The following is a 7,295-nucleotide window of genomic DNA, read 5'->3' on the forward strand; positions in this document are numbered from 1 at the left end:
CCACCCCTGGAGGCAAGAGTGCATACTGAGACCAGGCTCCTTTCTCACCTCTGAAAACCTTGCCACTTGTACCTCCTCTCTGAACTGATAAATGAGATGTATTCAGCAGATGGCACATGGCTCCTGCTTTTGATGTGATGGCTGTCGCCGTTTCTCAAAAAAGATATAGCGGAATTAGAAAAGGTTCAAAGAAGATCGACCAAAATGATAAAGGGGATGGAACTCCTCCCATATGAGGAAAGGATAAAGAGGTTAGGGCTCATCAGCTTGGAAAAGAGACAGGTGAAGGGGAATATGATTGAGGGCTACAAAATCCTGAGTGGTGTAGAAGTAAATTGATTTTTCACTCGTTCCAAAAGTACAAAGACTAGGGGACACTCGAGGAAGTTACATGGAAATACTTTTAAAACAACTAGGAGGAAATATTTTTTCACACAATGACTAGTTAAGCTCTGGAACTCTTTGCCGGAGGAGGTGGTAACAGCGGTTAGCGAATCTGGGTTTAAAAATGGTTTGGACAAATTCCTGGAGGAAAAGTCCATAGTCAACTATTGAGACAGGCATGGGAAGCAACTGCTTGCCCTGGGATTGGTAGCATGGAATGTTGCTACTAGCAAAATCCAAATAAATAAATAAATAAATATTTGGGATTCTACATGGAATCTTGTTACTCTTTAGGATTCCAGAATCTTGCTATTCTTTGAGGTTCTACATGGAATCTTGTTACTCCTTGAGATTCTGAATGGAATCTTGTCACTCTTTAGGATTCCTGAATCTTGCTATTCTTTAGGGTTCTAGATGGAATCTTGTTACTCCTTGAGATTCTGAATGGAATGTTGCCACAATTTGGGTTTCTGCCAGGTACTTGTGACCTGCCTTGGCCACTGTTTGGAAAACAGGATACTGGGCTATATGGACCGTTGGTCTGACCCAGTATGGCTGCTCTTATGTTCTTATGCGTGTAAGGGGCTCAAAGAGTGTGTATGGATAATAAAGGGGTAATTTCCTCCCCCCCCCCCCCCCCCCCCCATGCCATTTCATGCTTGCCACACCCCATTCCTTTTCTGTGGATGTTAACTCTCAAACTTGGGAGCTGATGAGCACGAATATATCATGAAACAAAAAACACCCAATAGCCATCAACGTGTCTTTATCATACAGTTTGCTTCAAAGGAGGATGCTAGGTCGTATGATGAACACACATGTTTCAGCGGCAGCACTCCCCCCTCCCCCCATCCCCCTTTGTTTTTTAGCCTCTCTGTTCTTCAAGCTGATAATTCCACACAGGAAATCCCAGTGTTACTAAAGCAATATATCTTTCTGAAGGCAGCGATATGGAGGGTCCCGGGCAGCTGTTCCCTACAAGAGGGATTTAATAATGAAGTGTGTTTGTACAAACATCCCTATAATTCATTGTGTTTGAACGAAAATATGTTTGACATGAGAGTCATTTCCTACTTCGTTTTATGACTGTTTGTTTTCAGATGCTGAGACCCCCCCCCCCCCTTCCTCCCCGTTACCTCCTCATCTGATGAAGACCTAATTCTGATAACATCCTGTCTCAAAGCACACAGCTCTCTCTCCAGCCCTTCCCTTTGGATGGGCCACATACAGAGGCTGATAGAAAACACCACATGGAGAGGGGAAGGGGCAATGTTGTTTCTGGAGCTCTATGGTTTGCTCTCTGCATTTATTAGCCCCTTCCCAAAGATTTCCTGTCCATTTATATATCACAGCTGCAGCAAGGAGTGGGCAATATATTAAAAAGACATGGCCCTTAGCTGAAGGGGGGAACCTATGTGGTCTGGCAAGCTTCACTTGTTACATCTTTGGCTAATTCCCACGTTGGCCAATAAAAGCCATCACAGCCGGCAAAGAATCTCCGTTGTCAAAGTAAGGCCTTCGCATTATTGATGTGAGTTGACCCTTTGATTAATAACTTATATCTGCTCTGTTTACTGGCTGAAACTTACTTCTTTTAACCGCTGAGCTATGACAGAGAAGAAAAGAAAATTCTTCCAGATTTGCTCTGGTTCCTTCAGGAGCTGAAAGTGTCACTTGGTACCTTCACAGTGATTCATGCCACTCTGAAAGGTTCCTGAAAGCCTTTGCATTATATTAAAGTTAGGATTTCTTTTATTGAGAAAAAATATTTGAAAACAGTAGGCGATTCATTCAGTGAATGGAAGTAAATTAATTCCTCTGGGAAACACACTAGGGCCAAGAAGCACTGAGGGAGTCAAAAATTTACCAAAAATCAAGGAGGGAAATGGGACTTAATATACTGCCTTTCTGTGGTATTTTGCAACAACATTCAAAGTGGTTTACATATATACAAGTACTTATTTTGTACCTGCGGCAATGGAGGGTTAAGTGACTTGCCCAGAGTCACAAGGAGTTGCAGTGGGACTTGAGCTCAGTTCCCCAGGATCAAAGTCCACTGCACTAACCACTAGGCTACTCCTCCACTAGCAACATTCCATGTAGAAGCCTGCCCTTGCAGATCACCAATGCGGCCGCGCAGGCTTCTGTTTCTGTGAGTCTGACATCCTGCACGTACGTGCAGGACGTCAGACTCACAGAAACAGAAGCCTGCGCGGCTGCGTTGCTGATCTGCAAAGGCAGGCTTCTACATGGAATGTTGCTAGTGGAATAGCAACATTCCATGTAGAATCTCAAATAGTAGCAACAGAATCTCAATAGCAGCAACATTCCATCTAGAATCTCCAATAGTAGCAACATTCCATGTAGAATCTCAAATAGGGAAAGGGAACTGGGACTTGATATACCACCTTCCTGTGGTATTTTGCAACTACATTCAAAGCGGTTTACATATATACAGGTACTTATTTTGTACCTGGGGCAATGGAGGGTTAAGTGACTTGCCCACAGTCACAAGGAGCTGCAGAACTTCAAAAGCAGAAAAGAGAGGAGATGGCCGAGGAGTGGAAGAAAGTGCCACAGAAGTCACACAGTATAAGGAAAGTGATATTGGAACAATAACCCAACATGGCTGTGTTTCGGCAAATGCCTCCAATTAGAACCATGAGTGGGATTTTTTTTACTGTATTGTTCATTGAAAATATTGCTGCAGTCTTTCCTTAAGTCTCAATTGTGTAGTATCTAAAGACCCCTGATGCAGGCATTGCTGAGACCTGCTTAAGTCAAAAATAACTCCATTGCCTACCTGGATGTGCTGCCCATATCTGTGATGCCTTAAAAACTCTGGAAGCCCTTTTCTGTCCTACAGCTTCCCGCCTACACGGGAACAGGAATTTGAAGGAGAAAGAAAAGCTTCCGGGGGGCAGGTCTAAAGCAGCGTGAGTACTGCTTTCTCGCCAAGGCTGCTGGCGGCTCGGGGGATTGGAGGATGGGGTGGCAGCTCATTTGGAGCAACTCTGACTTTGACGGCAAAATCTGTCTTTGGAATCTCTCCAGCCACTGAGCACACTTGACAATGGAAAGCCCCGTTTCTACCAATGCCTGCAGCTGGCTGCTGAGACCAAATGAATCAGCCAATCTATACCCAACCGGTTAGACTCACGTGGCTTTTGCGAGGGCAAGGATTCAGGGACTGGGGCAACTGACAGATCCCAAGAGAAACAAGCCGACAAGCTCTAACAGAAGCTACTATTTGCTTTTCTAATTTACTTATCCTAGGAGACTTCAATATTCATGCAGACGACCCCAATAATCCCCACGCTAAATCCTTCTGTAATTTCTTTCTGATCTCTCCTTGTGTCCATTGATCTCCTTTTTGACCCATGTAGATGGGCACACCTTAGACTTGGCACTTACTATGCAGAACTCTCAAGATTGTCTTACAGCATTTTCCTCCTCCACCTCCCTTCCCTGGATCGATCACTATCTCATCCTTTTTAAACTCTTCCTACCTTCACGGTCTCTAACACAGCCAGTGTCCAGTGACTACTGGATAAGATTCTTTCTCAAGTTGATGTGTCATCTCTCTCTACATCACTTTTCCACGTTCCCCTGGACTTTTCCTCTAAAACTCTGAATAATCAAACCAAATCCTGGCATTCCATTCGGTCAGAAGGCCTTGACAAGGTTGCTCCACAGACTTTCTGTCATCATAGCTCCACTAAAAGGAATCCTTGAATATAAGAACATAAGAGTAGCCATACTGGGTCAGACCAATGGTCCATCTAGCCCAGCATTCTGTTTTCCAAACAGTGGCCAAGTCAAGGTCACAAGTACCTGGCAGAAACCCAAATCATGGCAACAGTCCATACTACAAATCCCAGGCAAGCAGTTGCTTCCCATGTCTGTCTCAATAGCAGACTATGGACTTTTCCTCCAGGAATTTCTCCAAACCTTTTTTAAACCCAGATTCGCTAACCACTGTTACCACTTCCTCCAGCAAAGAGTTCTAGAGCTTAACTATTCATTGAGTGAAAAAATATTTCCTCCCATTTGTTTTTAAAGTATTTCCATGTAATTTCCTCGAGTGTCCCCTAGTCTTTGTAATTTTGGAATGAGTAAAAAAAAATTTGATTTACTTCTATTCATTCTACACCACTGAGGATTTTGTAGACCTCAATCATATCTCCTCTCATCCATCTCTTTTCCAAGCTGAAGAGCCCTAACCTCTTTAGCCATTCCATCTTATGAGAGGAATTCCATCCCCTCTATCATTTTAATCGCTCTTCTTTGAACCTTTTCTAATTCCGCTATATCTTTTTTGAGATATAGAGACCAGAACTGAACACAGTACTGAAGGTGCGGATGCACCATGGAGCGATACAAAGGCATTATAGTATTTTCAGTCTTATTCACCATCCCTTTTCTGATAATTCCTAGCATCTTGTTTGTTTTTTGGGGGACCAATCCAATATTAGCACTTGCAACAGTTTAAAAAAGGGTTGGATAATTTTGTATAAGAAAAGTCCATAAGCCATTATTAGGATGGACTTGGGAAAATCCACTACTTATTTCTAGGATAAGAAGCATAAAATCTGTTTTACTCTTTTGGGTTCTTGCCAGGTACTTGTGACCTAGATTGGCCACTGTTGGATAAAGGAAACTGAGTTTGATGGACCTTTGGTCTGTCCCAGTATGGCGACGCTTATGTTCTTATGGCCAAACATGAGCCCAAGGGTTATTTCGGTAGGCCATAACATAGAGAATTGGACCTCTGGTGGAAAGCCCAGGAAAATGCTGCATTCCTTATTAGGTTACAGCCAAATAAATGAAACATTTAATACGTCCAACAATCTTACACACAAAGGGTCAGATTCTATTTATGGCACTACAAAATCGGCATTGAGAAAAAACTGCTCAGCGCGATTCTATAAGTGATATGCATCCTTTATAGAATCGCACTTAGAGTAAAACCGCACCTAAATGTAGGTTTCTGGAATTAGGCAAACTGGATGGACAGTACAGGTCTTTATCTGCCAGCATCATCGACTATGTTACATTTAGGCACGATTCTAGCTTTATGCATGCAAATCTTCAGAATACCCCAGAATGCCCCTAACCACATTCCCATACAGTTACACACGATTGAAGTTAGGCGCATGTCGGATGTGTGCACGTGATATGTGCCTAAGTTATCACCCATTTATCAGCGCTGATTGACTCGCTATTCAATTAAGTTACGTGCATAAATTGGGTGCACGCCCAATTTAATGCACGGAACTCTAGGTGCCATATACAGAAGTTTGGGGGAAATACATTAGATTAAAAACATATATTTAATGTTAATACAATCACACAACACTCGTTCATTCTATGTAAATAAGTTAAAACACATTACTTACAAGACATAATTAGTCTCTAGCATCTCAATACACCTATTGATCTTCCTAAATTTCACATAGAGGGGCATAATTGAACAAAAACGTCTATCTCCATGGGCGTTTATCTCCGAGAACGGGTCCGTGAAGGGGCGGACCGAACCGTATTTTCGAAAAAAATAGACGTCCATGTTTTATTCGACAATTTGTGAGCTGGGCGTTTTTGTTTTTCAGTGATAATGGAAAATGAAAGCGCCCAGCTCAAAAACAAATAAATCCAAGGCATTTGTTCGTGGGAGGGGCCAGGATTCGTAGTGCACATGCCAGGACACCAACCGGACACCCTAGGGGGCACTTTTACAAAAAAAAAAAAAAAAGGTAAAAGAGCTCCCAGGTGCATAGCACCCTTCCCTTGTGTGTTGAGCCCCCCAAATCCCCCTCAAAACCCACTGCCCACAAGTCTACATCATTACTATAGCCCTAAGGGGTGAAGGGGGGCACCTACATGTGGGTACAGTGGGTTTGGGGGGCGGTGTGGAGGGCTCCCATTTACCAGCACAAGTGTAACAGGTGGGGGGGATGGGCCTGGGTCTACCTGCCTGACGTCCACTGCACCCCCTAATAACTGCTCCAGTGACCTGCATACTGCTGCCAGGGAGGTGGGTATGACATTTGAGGGTGAACATAAAAAGTTGTGAAACGGCATATTTTTGTGGTGGGCGGGGGTTTGTGACCACTGGGGGAGCAGGGGAGGTCATCCCCGACTCCTTCCAGTGGTCATCTGGTCATTTAGGGCACTTTTTGGGGCCCTATTCGTGGAAAAACAGGGTCCAGGAAAAGTGCCCTAAATTCTCGCTAAAAACGCATATTTTTTTTCCATTATCGGCGAAAGGCGCCTATCTCTGATCGGCCGATAACCACGCCCCAGTTCCGCCTTCACCACACCTTTGACACGCCCCCATCAACTTTGTCCGCATCCGCGACGGAGTGCAGTTGAAAACGTCCAAATTCGGCTTTCGATTATACCGCTTTATTCGTTTTTGTGAGATAAACGTCTATCTCCCGATTTGGGTCGCAATATAGGCGTTTTTCTTTTTCAATTATAAGCTGGATAGTCAACTTCTGACCATAGTTCTAGAGGTAATCAAATCCAAATAGTGAGTGTCACAGACATGCAAATTCATATGGTGCTGGGTCACCTCAAGAGCTTACATTTTATTCAGAGATAGAAACGCTGCTGAGATTCAACGTAGAAAATCTGTTCTTGTCCAACTACACATGTTAGTTTTCAGCGATTACTCTATTCGTAGGCAGTTAAGCTAAACTAAAAGTAGACCAAGTGATGGGGTCAGATGGGATACATCTGAGGATACTGAATGAACTTGGGAAAGATCTGGCTGTATAGATGGCTCAATGCAATTTGCCGCCTGAGGAGAGGTATAAGATGGAGCCACTTCCAACAAGCACTCAAAAGGGATACCTGATTGCAACTTGCAAGAGCTCACAAAATTTGGACAGGCAAGAAACTGAGCCCGA

The sequence above is a fragment of the Microcaecilia unicolor genome, chromosome 2 (assembly GCF_901765095.1).
Source record: "Microcaecilia unicolor chromosome 2, aMicUni1.1, whole genome shotgun sequence".
NCBI lineage: Eukaryota > Metazoa > Chordata > Amphibia > Gymnophiona > Siphonopidae > Microcaecilia > Microcaecilia unicolor.